This window comes from Lactuca virosa, chromosome 7, assembly GCF_052849685.1.
Source record: "Lactuca virosa cultivar CGN04683 chromosome 7, Lactuca_virosa_CGN04683_v6, whole genome shotgun sequence".
Classification (NCBI taxonomy): domain Eukaryota; kingdom Viridiplantae; phylum Streptophyta; class Magnoliopsida; order Asterales; family Asteraceae; genus Lactuca; species Lactuca virosa.
In genome coordinates this window covers 173,312,767-173,330,946 of record NC_136432.1, presented here as the reverse complement: position 1 = coordinate 173,330,946, position 18,180 = coordinate 173,312,767, and the positions used below count along the sequence as shown (strand labels likewise).

Below are 18,180 nucleotides of genomic sequence, written 5' to 3'. Positions count from 1 at the left end.
TCGAGTCCCATATGCTTCGGCTATAGGATCGAATATGTATGTAATGCCATGTACTCGCCCTGATGTGTCTTATGCTTTGAGCATGGTTAGTCAATTTCAAGGAAATCCTGGCAGATCCCATTGGATTGCGGTGAAGAATATGCATAAATATTTACGAAGAAAAAAAGACATGTTCCTAGTTCTTGGTGGAAGTGATACGTTAAGGCCAATTGGTTACAGTAACGTCAACTTTCAAATAGACCGAGACCACTTCTGTTCGCAGTCTGGTTGGGTGTTCTTATTAATGGGGGAGCGGTTACTTAGAAAAGTTCCAAGCAAGACACAGTGGTTGATTCCACCTGTAAGTCAGAGTACATCGTAGCAAGTGAAGCATCGAAGGAAACGGCTTAGTTAAAGAACTTTATTGGAGATCTTGGATTCGTTCCAACTATTCAGGAACCAATGGAAATCTTTTGTGATAAGGAAGGCGTGGTTGGTTTGAGAAAAGAACCAAAGGATCATGGCAAATCCAAGCATATTGACAGAAACTACCATTATATTCGACATCGGGTAGAAGAATGACAACTTCTGGTGAACAGAGTATCATCAGAGGATAATGTTGCAGATCCTTTCACGAAGCTCCGAGCATAGTCAAACATTACCAGCATGCGAGGAGCATAGGTTTAAGAGACGATATTAGTTTTAGTAGTTAGGTGATATTTGAAACGTATAACAAAATAAATGTAATTGATTTGGTGAATGTATGATAGAGAATTATTTATGAGTATCGTACTGCTTTATTTAATTATTTATTTTCGTGTTTCTTTTTGCATGTTTATACTTCCTGAGTAATTTAAATTATTCAAACCTCCATAGTAGATCATACTTTTGGAAGTAAGTAGTGAATCAAGACTGTCATGAGTTGATTGTAGAATGTCGATTGATGTTAATACATTGCAATTGGAATTGCTACAATATTCATGAGTACTTTTTTGTTAAATAGGGATTTTAAATATTAAATAAACCCACGCTTAGAGATTACTTCATGGATCTTGTCACGAGTAATTCTAAGACGATAATATCTTCTACTCTTCAAACGGAGATATATAAGTTGTAATTTATGAATTGGTTGAATATTGGTGTTCCGTAAATGCATCAGTAACTTGATGTTATAAAACATAGTATCATATATGGTTTGGTGAGTAAAGGTTACAATTATATAGTCGAAGTTTATTTGTTCCTTTTTCCATAACAGGAAAACCAATACTTTTGGCCCCTCGATGATTTGATGTTGACTATATATAGTGTTGGGCCCAACCAGGACTAATTGATAAGTTCAATTGAAGTCCAATAAAGTCTTTACAAATTAGAAAATCAAGAAACATAATCTTGGACAATGAGATTGATTCTGATGCATGTCTCGTGTCCATATGATATCTTGAGAACGAAGGAATAGTTGATCACTTATCTTAGGGCCGACAACTGATTTGAATCTGAGTTTGGCAGTGGCTTTGGAAAACACACTTTGCTGTTTGTTTCAAGGTCTATACCTACAATTGTAGTTACAGACTTATGCAAGTGGGAGACTGATGGATGTAGGTGTCTAAACCAATAACTAAATTGATATATTCTTGAAATGAAAGCAAAATCCTTTTTGGGTTGCCATCAGAACTAGTAACTGAGAATAATTGCATTTGGAGAATGAGGATAATAATAAATTAATATAAATGAATTATTAATATATTATATGATTAATATATTAATTAGAAATGGTAGTTATTAATTTAGAATTAATCAAAAATTAATTCGAATTAATTTTGGGATTAATTAAATTTAATAGAAATGCAGAGACCAAAAGTGACATTGTTCATAAGTTGAGCAATGAAGAAATTTCTAGAACCTCCCTCACAGAGACAGTTTTTGTAGAGCTATCTACGGCTTCTTGGAAGCCTTGAAGGATAATTAATGCATTGGATACCTACCTAATTTGAGATATTATTATTATATTCAAATTAAGGTTATCCAATGATTTCTTAACACCTATAAATATGACACCTTGAGTTCATATTTTTGTGCACTTCCCTTACTCCTTCCATAGCCGAAATTTTGCTATACCATCTTCTCTGCTTTTGTGTTCTTGTTGTTTGGGTTTAGGTACAAACCATTAAAAGCATCATCTCTTTAGTGGTAGTTTTTCCAAGCTTCACAACTACAAGGATTGGTTTGATTTGTTTACAATAACAAATCAAAAGGTATGTAATCTTAACTTTGCAATTTTCGAATTACACTAGGTTAAGATAATTTAGTTGTTCATTGTATGTAACCGTCAAGGTGTATAACATTGATCTTTTATAGGATGCATGTATCATATTAATTCATAATTGTTTTCTGCATTGTACAAATTTGTTTTCTATAAAACCCAATACAATATATTTTAAAAGAATATACGAATAGTAGCATTCTATTTAATTATTATGGATGTCCTAAAATTATAAAATATACTACTTTTCATATTTATTTCTATAAATATAAAAAAGTTTAACGATCAAGTACATATAAATGATCGTACAATCGCAATAACCCATTATGAACACGGAGGACCAACAATTGGAGATGTGGCAGATTGAAACGTAATTGATACGTAATCTCATTGATATCCAAAACCATGGTCCTAGTGGTCCATACGCGGCCGGCTGATAATGCAAAAAAATGCATGAATTGTTCGCAAGTGGTATTACTACACTACACACAACAGGTGTTATTTTTTGACCAATACCAATTACCAAACGTCTTAATCTTATATGTAATCCAGCAGCATGCCAGCCTGTGTCCCTCCTCAATTTGAATTATTGAGGTCCTAGTTCTGATTGAAACATTGGCGTCGTTCTAAAAAGTATTTTTGACAAATTATATGTAACAGATATAGTTTTAATTTAGTTTAATTTAAAGTAGGAGTGAACGCGATGCGGTTCGGTGCGGTTATTGGTCAAAACCTCACCACTAACCGCAAATACGGTTAATACATTTTCAAAACCGCTTAGTGCGGTTATTTTTGCGGTGCGGTTTATTTTTTTTTGTGTTTCGGTTATTAACCGCATGGATTTGGTGTGTTTATATTGTGTGGTTTTTAACCGTAGTTTATAGTTTAAACGGTTTTAAAAGTTCAAACATATTATCTATAATAATAATAAAAAAAAAGAATAAGGTATAAGACAATTAACTTAAACCACAAACAATTAATATCTTAAACACGTGAAATCACTAGTAATTAACAATAAATATCTTAAAATTGTGAAATGTCATCATTTTTCAAAGTTAAACATAACAAAAAACCAATACTTTTGTCATTTAGAATTTTATCATTCTTTCATCCATGAAACTTGTCTTATTTTTAATATTTAATATATTAATAATTAATATAAAAAAATTGTATATAATATATACGGTGCGGTGCGGTTTTTTTGCAGTTTTTGAAAACTAGTAACCCACCGCACCGCAAATTTGCGGTTTTTGAAAAACTGAAAACATCACCATCGGTTTTTATTGCGGTTGCGGTTTTTGTGGTTAATTTTAGTTGCGGTACGGTTTTTGCTCATCCTAATTTAAACTGTATTCTTAAATTATAATTTTTAATTTTATGACATACTTTTAGAATTAAATAAGACAATTTGAAGTTAGACTGAACTCAATTTAAAGGGTTATTTTTTTTTCTTAGTTTCCTAGAATTTTAGTCGAATTATATTTTAGAAAACAATTTATCATTATAGTTTTTAAAATAAAAACTAAATAAAAAAATTAATACAAGTTGTCTGAAGAATACCCAATAATAGTTTTTTCAGACCAAAAAAACTCTTGAAAATTGGAAAAATCATGAAAAAAAAATACAAACTTTTCTCAAATTGCTTGTAAATTAAGAAGTTATCTTATGAGTTTTTTCGATTAACATTCAGAATCTTATATTTCTTTATCTATCATCTGTAACTATTAGACTAGGGATGAACATTAGAACCGTCGGAACTGGAACCGGACAGGAACCGGAACCGGAACCGGAATTGGTAACAAGGTCCGGTTACCGGTTCTCCATTTTTATGAAAACCGGTTCCGGTTCTAAAAACAGGAACCGGTTTGATATTTTTCTCATTTTTTAAAATGCGCATAACTCATTCATATGAAGTCGGAATTATTTGATTTTTTTTCCAACATGTAATTTGGAGTTTGTAATTCATTTTTTACTGTACAAACATATGTTTTGGTTAAATATTGAATTAGACACACCCCCCCGAAAGAAAGAATATCGATGCTGAGTTTTTTCTATTTCAACATTTTTTTTTTGTTTTTTTGAATCTGAAACATTTTTTTAAATGAGCATAACTCATTCATATGACGTCGGAATTACTTAATATTTTTTCCAGCATGTAATTTGGTGTTTGTAGTTCATTTCAGACTATAAAAACACATATTTTTGTTAGATATTGAATCAATTATAGACCCCAGAAGACAACATATCAATGTTGCGTATTTTCCGTTTCAACATTTTTTTTTTTGAAATCTGTCCAACTTTTAAAATGCGCATAACTCACTCATATGAAGGCGAAATTATTTGATTCTTCTTTCATCATGTAAGTTAGTGTTTGTACTTCAATTTAGAATGTAAAAAGTCATAATTTGGTTAAATATTGAATCATTTACAAGCTCCGGAAGATAACATATCATCTATAATATTTCAACCGGTTCTAGTTTGAAAAATAACCGAAAAATCGGGACAGGAACCGGAACCGGCTTTAGAACTGGCGGTCCGGTTCCTAGTTCTTATACTATAGGAAAATCAGTTCCGGTTCCAAACCGGTCCGGTTCTAAAGTTCATCCCTATATTAGACATATAAAAACATCTAGAATACTAATTTGAAAAAACTCTCTTATTATCATAAATACAATAAGTTACTTTCATTTGAGTTTTTTCATGAAAAATTCTACTAAAAACCTGTCATTGTAGATGTTCTTTATTTTTTTCGGTGAAATCTCTTGTTTATTTATCCAAATGATGTTAATTTATATTTAACTTTGATAAACTAAAAACATTATATCAACCATTTATACAAATTTATAAAATATGATTAACTGAGGTTATGTTTGATACGTCACAATTACTTTATCTTTCAATCTTTTATAAGTCAATATATTCAACAAATCAAAAAAATAGATTATAAATTAGTTTTTTTAAAATCTAACTACATTAGCAATTTAACGAGTTTATTGTAATTTTTATTTTTATTTTTAAAATATATAATTTATCAATTACTAAAAATACAATCTTATAGTTTATCAACTAGTTTTATTATTTACCAAATTTTCAGAAAAACCTTTATATTTTGACATCACGTTCAAGTAAGTAATTTTTTTGTTTGCAATTAAGTCTAAAAATTTTGTCGTTGTTTATATTTTTGAGTTTTTACTAGGTACACCCGTCCCCGATTGAATATGATGGCCTTTTCACTAATATGGTAAGTTTAAGAGTATATATATATATATATATATATATATATATATATATATATATATATATATATATATATATATATATATATATATATATATATATATATATATATATTAGATTTTTTCAAAAAAAAAAAAATTATACACATCTAAGGCGTCCATATATAAGAATTTTTGTTAAAAAAGTCATATATATATATATATATATATATATATATATATATGACTTTTTTAACAAAAATTCTTATATATGGACGCCTTAGATGCGGAAAATCTCAGTTTAATAAAATATTTTGGGATATCAAACGTTGTTTGATAATATTTAAAATATCGAGGCTGTGATAATTATTATCCGACATAGGTTACAACGTAAAAAGAAAGGTCCTGAAAACTATTACAAGTTTATCTTTTATTTCACTTGGCATCCTAATTATTTTCCAGCAGCCTTAGTTTCGCTACCTGTTATACATATAAATTGAGTGGGTCTGGTTTGAAAAAATCTGGTGAGATACATAGGGTTTCCAAGCCCATAATATTTTTTATGATAACAAATCATATTAATATTCTTGTAATATATACATCTCTAATCAATATAGATATATAAACCGCCACATAAATATTTATAAGATACTCTACCTGGACATACTCAGTCCAAACGATTCTCACAAATCCTGGTTCAATGATTCTCTAGAGAATCACCTAACCTGATAAATCGTTTGAGCAACTGTTAGACTATACAGCTAAGGGATTCATTGGTTGGTATAAGTCGTAAAGGCACTCGAACCATCAGAGTATTTGGTGAATATGGTATCCCATTTCATCGACGTCTGTAGGTTATGAGCTCACATTAGAAACGTAATTGAAAAGACCGTCTAGAATGATCAAGTGTTGTTATCTTACTCTGTGAGATAACCAGAACATGCCCTCCAGTTGTCCGATACAGACACACCATTTATGGCTATCTAGAAAGAGGAGGAATACTACACTCTGTGTTGATCTCACACTTTACCCCATAATGATACTTATTTAATATTCAACTTATTTTGAACTACGCATCCTTTCCAAGTCTCAGTTTATAACATAAACGAGACTATAAAAGTACTTGATTTCTAGTATAGTTCTTGATGATGCCATATTATAATTTATGATATACGAATAGCATAGAAATACATATAACACATTCAGTATTTACTAAATCCTCTACGTAATAAATACTTTTATTAGGATAATAATCTCGAAAGTAACTACGCACTCACCTGGTTAAGGTGAAAATTCTATTTGATCTAGCACTCTGATGCTCCAGAGCTTCGCTACTAATACTTAGAAACTCCTAAAGTCGTGCATTGAGGTTGTAGGAAAGTTTGAGAGAAAACCGCAAAGAAGATGTGCGGAAAAATAAAGAAAACTCAAGGCTATTTATAGGGTGAAGTTTGAAGCTTGTCACGTCGTGACACTGAATGTGTCACGTTGTGAGGTTTGGATCAATCCATATAGTCACGCGTTGCATTCTCCTCGTGTCACGTATCGAGTCGGTGTAAGAGTTGTCTCCGTGACGCGTCACGTCGTGGCTATAAGCTTGCCATGTCCTGATGAGCTGGCTCTGAGTCGATTAAGAGCATTCACGAATTTGCCACGTGGCGTGCTCTTAGGCCGCCAGATCATCAGTTTACCAGGTATTTTCTAAATCATTGAAAAATCATAACTTTCGCATACGAGCTCCATTTTTGACGTTCTTTATATCTACGCGTAGTATTTCCGAGTACTACAAATTTCATTTAGATTCCAATAGCTAATTCTCATTCTGTTATAAATTTATATTTACACCGATTTATATTGTTAAAGTCTGTGAGAAATTCATAACTCCTTCATATGAACTCCGTTCTCGACTATCTTTATATTGACTGGTTCATCTTTACGAGATCTACAATTCTCGTTTAGATTGTTTCGAATAACAATCAACCGATTTGAATTTTGATTTTTGTGTCCGCACTGCTGTTGAAACTTCGAAAAATCATAATTTCCTCTCGCGAAGTCAGATTTGGACGATCTCTATATGCACACTCTTGTTTTTACATCTACTGTGACTTTCATTTAGATTACTTAGGCTAATAAGCAATATATCAAAAATTCACATTTTATAATACGCAGATCCGTGCCGGTTTAATTGTGAAACTTCGAAGAAGCATAACTTCTTCATACGAAGTCGGATTTCAAAGATCTTTATATGTATGGAATCCTAGTCACATATTGTATAACTTTTACTTGGACTATTTATTCTAAATAATCTTCTATAAAAATGTTGTTTTTATCGTTTTAATTGTCTGGCCCGAATCTGCGAATGTTATAATTATCTCCCCCTTATGATGATTACGTCCCAGAATCATCAACAAAACAGGACTTGTATAATGATTTCGTACATCATCTTTCCATCCTAGATAATAACCGTAAATCCTATGTCTTTTCAAACCAGTAACAATTCTTGCACTTCTTAGCTGCTGGCGGTGCTCAACCTTGTATCCGTTCTTCATTCTCTATTAAACCTTCAGTCCTAACTTTTGAGTTATAAACTTGACCTTCATCAGAGATGTATCCACCATACGAAACAAACTCAACCCATGATATGTTCTTTAATTTGGATACCATGACAGATCGAATGGTCACGCTCTGATGGCCTTCCATCACATGATGCAATGGCTAGACTCAGGTCTCTATGAGTAAAACTCTAGCATGGAAGATACCTTCATGTATTTTCTAATATGGTACAACCATATTATGGTGTGTGTTCTTTCTAGCTACTAGCTGCTTAGCCTTATCGATAGCTTCAATACTCCTATCGATTACCTTTTTCTTCAACCTCTTAACTAAAGTCGGACACTACATTGTTCTCAATTCACAAATTTATTTTAATCGGACTCGATTCCCTATGACCACTAAGGTCGAAATAATATTCATTTTCTTACTCATCACCGAAATGATGGTAACGACGAAGATTGGAAAAATGAACTCAACTACTAGTGCCTTATTAACCTTGTGACTCTCCCTGATCCAAGTGCGATTCTTGTGCTTCTGGTAGTATAGGCCTCTACTACCTTTCACACCAACTTATACTCGTCCTAGGAATTGCCTTGCAATCCCCAAAGTCACCATACAAGAGAATCACAGTGCACATTGAATAGTATAACGTAATTAGGGATTGTATAACTTCGTGAAAACGATTACAATATTATTCAAGTTCACCATACTCCATGCCATAATACAACACTATTTATATGGGACAACCACTTCGTATCTTGAACTCTGGATAAATAAATTCCTTCTCTTAATCTACTTTATCTTTTGCTACCTCCAGGGTCATCTGTAATGCCTGTGCCTTTGGTTTTGGTTGCACGTTTGGCTTTGCAGCTCCTTCCTTTTTTGGGCAGTCTTGCTTGAAATGTCCTTCTTCACCACACTTAAATCACACTTCTTTCTTGGCCGTGCATTCATTAGCATAGTGACTAGTCTTCCCACACTTGCAATAGGTCACTCCTTCAATCCACCCCACAGTGTTTCCTTCTGCACTTGTCACACCACTTCTCCTCGTTACCCTTAGACTTCTGATCTTTAGACTATGAGAATTTACTCTTCTTATCGGATTTTGAGAATCCTTCACTCTTCCCCTTCTTTCCAACTTCAATTCTGGCAAAGGTCCTTCCCTTAATCATGTTTTTATGGGTTTTATAGAAAACTAAAACATGTACTATGCGGAAAAACGATTAACTATTAATAGGGTACATGCATCCTATAAAGGGTCTATGCCATACTGTTGAGGTCGAATTTAGTTGTGAGGTGTCGAAGTGGTCCTTAGTTATATATTAGTGTCAAAGTATGTATTGTATGTATTGCATTAGGGCACATATGTATGTCGAAGCATAACTGTATTAGCCCTTGTGTAATTTTTTGTCTACTTCTGTCATTCCTATAAATAGGGATAGGTACTAGAGTTAGAGTAACTTTTGAGCCTTCGCTATTCTTACTCTAAAATATTCTCTGTATCTTTCAGAAGTAATATTGAGCCAAACAGATTATATTTACGATTTTGTGTTCTTGTTTGATTCATACTCTGATTTCCTTTTAATTATACGATTCACACGAACTACATTTGGTATCAAAGCAAGATCTAGCAATAGATCTCTGATTTTTTTGCTCGTTTCAAAAGTTTTGAGTCGTTGTTTCAGATTCAAAAATATTCCACACTTTTGATCCAGAAAATCATTTCAGTTTAATTGCTTAGATTCAATTTTGTTGTTAGTTTGATTAATCGAGTGTTTAGTGTTTGATTCCTGAAAGTTTCAGTTCTTAGATTCCTTTTTTTAAGCTTTTCAACTTTTGTGTCCGTACAATAATGGCGAACTTCAATATGAACACGATGACTTCTTATTCTCATCTTCTTGGTTCTTCAACCAAAATCCCTATGTTGATTCCTGAATACTATGATCAATGGGTTGATAGGATGGAAGACTATCTTAATGTAATCGATGAAAATATCATGAAATGCATTATCGATGGAATTCATCCTGTAATTCTGTTACAAGAGGTTGGAACTGCAAGTTCTAATACAAATGTTGGTCAACAAAATGAGAAATGGATGAAAAATGAGAAGAGATGCTTGCGTGAACTCTGTGGTGCTCTTCCACCGATGCTTCACAACTATGTGCGTGGTTGCAAGACTTCTAAAGAAATTTGGAATAATTTGAAAGACAAGTATCAAGGGAGCGAGAAGACGAAGAATAGCCCTGTTAAGAAATGTCTGCTTGAGTTAGGAGAATTCAGACAAAAAGAAGGTGAAAATATTGAACTCTACTATGATCGTCTGAATGAATTAATCTTCAAATGCAGTCGGTATGGAATCATTCGCAAAACAATGGAGTTCAACTTGACTTTTCTGATGGGTCCTCTTCGCAAAGAAGGGCGAAATATCAGTCTTATGATTAATACTCAACAAATTTTTGATAATTACTCTCTTACTGATCTCTACAATGTTTTGAAGGCTCATGAAAGCGAGATCAATGAAATTGCTGAAGAAACAAAAATGAGTTTGGGTGGTCCTCTAGCCTTGACGTCAAAGGTGACAACTAGAGAAGCTGAGGTCGAAGCAGCTAAGAATGATGGATCTGAAGATGAAGGTCTGATTGTTAATTCTGATGACGAAGCGGTGGCTTTTTACTCAAACAATAAAGTGAAGAAATTCTTCAAGAAGACATTCAATTCAAAGTTCAAAGGAAAAAGTGATTATAAAGGAAACTCATCAAATGTGAAGGGCATGAGAAAGGAGACGAAGGTGGAGGTAAAAGATAACAAGTCTGAGGTTGCGAAGCCAGAGAAGAAGCTAAAAGGGGACTCTGGTGTCGATTGCCATTATTGTAATGGTGAAAACCATATTTCAAGTGATTGCATGTTGAGGAAGAGAGAAGAGAAGAAAGATAAAGTGAAGGATGAGGTTTATTATGCTGCAAAGCTGGAAGAAGTCAAAGCAAAGATGAAGGGGATGTCTTTGGTTGCTAGAGGGAATGGCGAAGGGGATGGAACATATCAAATCTGGTCATCTGGATCGGATGATGAAGAGATGTGAAACCCAACGCATGGAGCAATGTACGCGAAGTACGAAGAGGGAAAAGAGGAAGAGGAGAATGTTACTGGAAGATGTTTTGTTTCTACCACAACTCACAAGTCTCCAATGACTTCAAAGGTACGTTCTCTTCTCTAAAACAAAAAGATTTTCCAAAAGGAAGTTCAAATGTCTCGAGTCCAAATCTAAAACCGAATGTTCAAAAACCAAGAAATGATAGTTTTGTTAAAAACCATTAATCAAGGAATTTTACTCCTAATCATCAAAACAAAAGGTTTTCACAAAATCATTTTCAAATAAGTGGTTTTCAATCATATGAACATAGGAATTTTAGTCAATTTCAAAGACAAAAATGGTTTTCAAATGAACAAGTTTTTAATCGACCAAATGTTGGCTATAATAAACTTTTTCAAAATCGTTATCATTCATATGCAAAACCAAAGTTTCCAAAACGAAGTTTCGAAAAGATGGAAGTCAATGGGAAGAAAAATGAACCTTTTAAACCCAAACAACCAAATTTCCCCAATCCTCTTTCGAATCAGTCAGTTAAAGCTTCGTTTACCAAAGGAAAATATGATGCGAAGAATATTAATCACTGGCTTGAAGGCAAAGGAAAATCTTATCAATCAGGGAAGTTTTCTCAAGAGGAAATCAGGCATGCTTATGAAAGCTACTTGAATGAGTCTTCGAATGGCAGTTCTTCATCAAAGGAGTCGTATCCTTCTGTTCGACAATGGAAAGTTGTTCCAAAAGCAAAAGTTGATGTGAAACAAACTAAGAATGCAAAAGGGAAAGTCGTTGTCAAACCTAAACCAACGAATGATTTCATTTTGATTCCCTTGTCTAACGAAGTTGACTTAATCGATAGTTTGAAATCCAAAGTTTGTAATTGGGTGTTAGGTTCTTCATATCACATTGCATTTCAAACTAATCACCAAGGACCCAAAAAGCCTTGGGGACCTAAATTTTTTCATTGATTGAAGGTTTTATGTGACGAGCAATATGATGAGCATTGGTACATCGATAGTGGTTGTTCTCGTCACATGACTGGTAGGAAGGAAAACTTGCGAGATTTTTGAAATTTGGAAAATGTTGGTGTGGTGAAGTTTGGAAACAATCAAAAGTGTCAACTCAAAGGTTATTGGAAAGTCACAAATGGGAAGTTTACATTGAATCGGGTAGCCTATGTCGAAGGTCTTCAACACAACTTGATAAGTGTTTCGCAACTTGTTGTAGGCACTGGTAATCAAGTTGTATTCGATGAAGAAGGAAGTGTGATTTCTAACAAAGAAATAAAAGAGGTCCTACTCAAATCGAAGAGAAAAGGCGATATGATTACCCTTGACATCAAACCAATTGTTGGTGTTCCCTCAGTCTGTTTACTTTCAAAAACATCATCTGATTTGAGATGGCTATGGCATCGCAGACTATCTCACTTGAATTTCAAAAATTTGAAAAAATTGGTGGTAAATGATCTTGTTGGTGGATTACCGGTTTTAAAATTTGATAATGATTCTTTATGTGCACCGTGTGAACAAGGGAAACAACATCGACAAGGTCATCCAATAGTCATCGACTCGAAGATCATTGAACCTTTGGAATTTCTTCACATTGACCTTTGTGGACCTTCGATTGTTGAAACTATCAACAAGAAGAGGTACATCTTGGTCATTGTTGATGATTTTTCAAGGTTTACTTGGGTTTACTTTCTTCGATTGAAGTCAAAGACAACACAAGTAATGATTGATTTCATCAAGCATATTGAACTCATTCTAATAAAGAAAGCCAAAAAAATTAAAAGTGACAATGGCTTAGAATTCAAGAACCATGTTCTTGATTCATTTCTAGCTGATCGTGGGATAACACATAAGTTTTCATCTCCTTACACACCTCAACAAAATGGACTTGTCTAAAGGAGGAACATGTCTCTTTGCGAAGCAACAAGGACCATGCTTACATATGCGAATCTTCCACAGTATCTTTGGGCTGAAGCAGTTTCGACAGCTTGTTTCACTCAAAATAGATATTTTATTCATCATCGCTTTAACATCACTCCATATGAAATCATTAACAATAGGAAACCAAATGTCAGATTTTTCCATGTTTTTGGTTGCAGGTGTTTTATCATGAATCTTAAAGATAACCTTTCGAAGTTTCAGTCTAAGGTTGATGAAGGGATATTCTAACAATTTTGTTGCATATAGGGTGCTGAATAGACGAACAAGGAAGATTGAAGAAACTTTTAATCTTACTTTTGATGATTGTTATGTCAATCGAGTTGAAAAGAAGTATGAACAAAAATCAATCATCAATGAAACTACTGATCAATCTCAAATTTCGAATTCTTTAGATTTTGATTATGATTTAATTTTCGATGTTCCTGACAGGGCAATAGATGTAGAATTTCATGCGGATGACAAACAGATTCCTGAAGTATCGAAGCACACTGATGATTCGGCTATAACTCAGGATGATGGTACTTCACATTCCACGACTACTTCTCCAATAAGTGTCGAAAGTCATCCAGTGTTCACTGGTGATCAAGCGGAGGGGGGGGGCACTTGAATTCGATACCTAATGTTGAGGGGGAGCATACTTTAGAGGGGGAGAATAGTCAGACAAATGAAGATGTCGAGGGGGAGCATCTAAATGAACATCCGGTTGTTGAGGGGGAGAAAACTGGATTTTTACCACATACATCGAATGATCAAACTGATATTTTCCATGATGTGAATGATAATGTGTCTAGTGCAGGTGAAGAACCAGATGAAATATATGAAGATGCACCATTGGATTTTGATCCTGCACATCCACCTATAGACAAATAGACACGAAGCCATCCAAAAGAACAAGTTATTGGTGATCCTCAAGTTGGAGTGTTGACAAAAGCTCAACTTCGTGCTAAGAATAAGGTACTAAATGTGCATCAAGAATTTTGTATGTTCAATGTTTTTATTTCAAAAAAATGAACCAATGTCAGTGAAGGTTGCTATGGAAGATCCAGATTGGATTGTTTACATGCAATCTGAATTGGCAGAATTCGAAAGAAACAAGGTTTGGAGGCTTGTCCCGAAACGTCAAGATGCATCAGTTATAGGATTAAAATGGATTTTCAAAAATTAAACTTATAAAGAAGGTAATATAGTAAGAAATAAAGCGAGGTTGGTTGTAAAAGGATATTCACAACAAGAAGGTATTGATTATGAAGAAACCTTCGCCCCTGTCGCAAGACTCGAGGTTGTTCGGATATTTTTAGCTTATGCAACACACAAGGATTTCGATGTCTATCAATTGGATGTCAAGTATGCTTTTTGAATAGTGTGCTGGAAGAGAATGTGTATGTCGATGTATGTCGAGCAACCACCATAATTTATTAATGATAAATTTCCAGATCATTATTATATATCTCGATAAAGCTGTTTATGGGTTAAAACAAGCACCACGAGCCTGATATGCAACTCTTACCAATTTTTTAAAGCAATCGAAATTTAAACAAGGATCAATTGATCCCACTCTATTTCGAAAAAAAGTTGGGAATCATCTTATGCTTGTTCAAATTTATGTCGATGGCATTATTTTTGGCTCTACTGACCCTACATTGTCGAATGAGTTTGAGAATATGATGAAGAGTCAGTTCGAGATGAGCATGATGGGGAAGATCAACAATTTTCTGGGATTAAATATTCGTTAAAGCAAAGAAGGAATATTTATCAATCAAGAGAAGTATTCTCGAAATCTGTTTGAAAAGTTTAAAATGACGAATAGTTCAAAATTGCGAGTACCTATGGCAGTTGGCACACGACTTGGACCTTCATTGGACAAGCCTGCTTTCGATCTTACATTGTACAGGAGCATGATTGGTTCGTTGTTATGCTCAACTGCGAGTCGACCTGATATTATGTTTGTTGTTTGCAATTGTGCTAGGTATCAGTCAAATCCTAGGAAACCTCATCTAACTACTGTCAAGAAAATCTTTCGTTATCTCAAAGGGACAGTTTCATTGGGTTTGTGGTACCCTTCGAAGACTGGTTTCTTCATTCAAGCATTTTCCGATGCTGACCTGGGTGGTTGTCAACATGACCGAAAAAGCACAAGTGGTGGATGTCAACTTTTTGATGGGAAGCTTGTAAGTTGGCAATCGAAGAAACAAACTTGTGTTTCGATTTCAACAGTCGAAGCAGAATATGTTGCTGATGTAGCTTGCACCTCTCAAATCATTTGGATACAAAGTCAACTGCGTGATTATGAAATCAACATGAAAAATATATCGTTGTATTGCGATTCACAAAGTGCCATACGCATCTGCCATAATCCAGTGCAACATTCGAAGACCAAACATATAGCACTTCACTATCATTTTATCAAAGATCACGTTGAAGATGGAAACATTGAGGTTCACTTTGTAAAGACAACAGATCGGCTTGCTGATATCTTTACCAAACCATTAGAAGAAAATTTTTTTCGAAGAATCTTGTTGGGATTAGGCATGATTGATGCAAATACTGTTCCCAGTTTAACTTCGTCATGAAATCAAGATGAGTCGACATATCGCTGAATGATTCAGACGTTACTGTTCACGGTTCAGCGTTCGACACGCTTCGTTTTCGATTTTCCTATGAACGATTCAACATACACTTCGCTTTTCAAAGAACAAGTGTTGTGTTGAAGTATCATTTTTCCACGTCGATACTTTTTGATTCGTTTGTCGGGTAAACTTTTCTTATTTTCCATAGTCTTTTCATTTTCAAAAACAAAAATACCAAAAAGATTTTTTTTTAATTTTTGTTATTTGAATTTCAAAAAAAATACCAAAAAGATTTTATTTTATTTTTGTTATTTCAATTTCAAAAACAAAAATACCAAAAAGATTTTCTTTTATTTTTGTTATTTCAATTTCAAACAGAAAAATACAAAAAAGATTTTCTTATTTTTGTTGTTTCATTACAAAAACAAAACTTCAAAAATATTTTTCGTTTTTCTTTTGGATAGTTAACACGTTTTGGTGTAGCTTGCTATCGAATTCTTCTGGAGGAACTTGCTTCACAGCTTCAGGGAAATGTATTCATTCGATACTTTTTACTAGTTAGGTGTCCCTAGAAGCATGTTGCAGCATGTTGACCCAAGCCTCCACGACTCAATGTGTTTCGAAGCCTTAATGGATTTCTCATCATGAGAATTTCTTCCCAATTAGGCTATATTCTCATTAGTCAATGAGCTACCTTACTCTTCTCATATCGATTTAAGAGTTGTCTGCTTGTTCCACATACAGCAGAGGTACACTTCGTTTCTTAAACAATCTTTTTCATTAACATACTTCTTCACGAATCACACATTTCACTTGCATATCCTCGAAATCTCTTGTAGAAACCAATCAGAATGTAGATATCGCACAAGTCTGTGTTAATGATCCTGATTCATGAGACCGTGATGATGGTGAAACCCAAAATTCTCAACTGATAAAGGAATTGACTGTGAACTTTATGTTTGAGATTTTAACGAAACACTTGTTTCAGTACCACACTTCGATATTCAAAATCATGTTCCTTCGTTATGCATGATATTGATAAAATGCTCTAAACCCAAAACATTTTTACACCACAAGGTCCAGGAAACCATCAATTTTTTGGAATATGATTTCAGTCTCAATATCATCTTGAACTTTTGTTACTTGGAAAATTTTCCAAAATCACTTGGCAATGACTACACTGGTTATACAAGTAATTTTGATCATTGAAGTCACACTTAAGTTAAGTTGTGATCATGAAAGAAATTGAGCCAACCAACGAAGCCTTATACAAAAGAAGCCCTTTGATACTTCTCTATGAGTATTCAATTGTAATTCATGGGAAACTACACAAGCTGTTCGACATCTCTCTTGATGTAGAACGAAGCGATCTTTGCCTGGGATCTTACTATCTTTATGTCAAATCTTTAATTGACATCACATAACCAAATTTTATTATATATTTGTTCTCATCACCTTATTTGGCACACTTTTGCACACACTAAAATCCTTGAGGTTCTGAGTAATACCAACTCAGGCTGAAGATTTCGAAAAGTATAGCATATGACTTCGCTTCTAAACCCAAAAGCGAAAGAGCCCAGCCTCCATGCCGAAGGTTCACTAACGGTTCTTATCCTCTTGGGGAACGCGAAACGATTGTTTGATGTGACGGTTTGGTTGCTTCACGATTTTCAAGGAAAAAGTGCTTATCACTTTTCAGACGTGGAGACGTTTACGGCTACAGGCCCGATTTTCAAGGAAATATTTGGCATAATTTTAATGAATAATCGCTTCAAATTCAAACTTGTGGTTTACGTATAAAATGATTTTGGGGTCATCTCATTCCAACTTTACACGATCAGGCTAAAGATTTTCCCCAATTCTCTTTCTTTAAACTTCATTGTTCTCTCAAAACTTCAAAGCCTAACAATGGCGGCCACTAATGTGAATGTTGATCCTTCTCAAACAACCGATGATGCCACATCTCAACCTCTGTTGAAAATCCAAAGTACCAACTACAGAGTTCAACCGGATGTATCAAAGTACCCTGAAGAGTTGCAGATGTTAATCATTACTCTAAATCATTCGGTGCTGTCTATAGTGATGTTATCTTTCTTCTCTGATCCGATAACCTGGTTATCACTGGCCGGATCAACTGCTGTGTTCAACAAGACGAGAAAGGTTGTTACTTTTCAACTTACCAAGGAGAATAAATACAAACTATCAAAGAAGAACTTTACCCAACTCTTGAACATTCCTAATGTTGAAACCTTTCTATGAGGCCACGAATGAACAAATTGTTCATATGTTCAATGATATGGGTCATCAACCTCGACTCACCAAGATCAGTGATTCCAAGTAATCATCATTACCATGTATCTGGAACTTTCTATTTGGCATTTTTCTTCGAGGCTTGACAGGTCGAAGTGTTGGATTGGATAAAGCCAAACTTGAGGTCTATGCAATGGTTGCTCGGTTGTATTACGACCTTAATGTGGATTATGAAACTCAATTATGGCTGGAGTTTGGTAACAGTATTGCCAACACTAGTGTTGTAAATGGTGTCTCTTGTGCAAGGTATTGGAGTATGATC

The 18,180-nt window shown here is 34.1% G+C and overlaps 1 long non-coding RNA gene across 1 annotated transcript in view; it reads left to right on the top strand.

Moving 5' to 3' along the window:
- Window positions 1–2,084: 2,084 nt before the first annotated feature.
- The window catches only part of LOC145126116 (uncharacterized), a 38,342-nt gene continuing 22,246 nt past the window's right edge, over window positions 2,085–18,180 (top strand). Inside the window, exon 1 of the long non-coding RNA XR_013716340.1 lies at window positions 2,085–2,231. This is a non-coding gene — a long non-coding RNA (uncharacterized LOC145126116). The remainder of the gene's footprint in view (window positions 2,232–18,180) is intronic.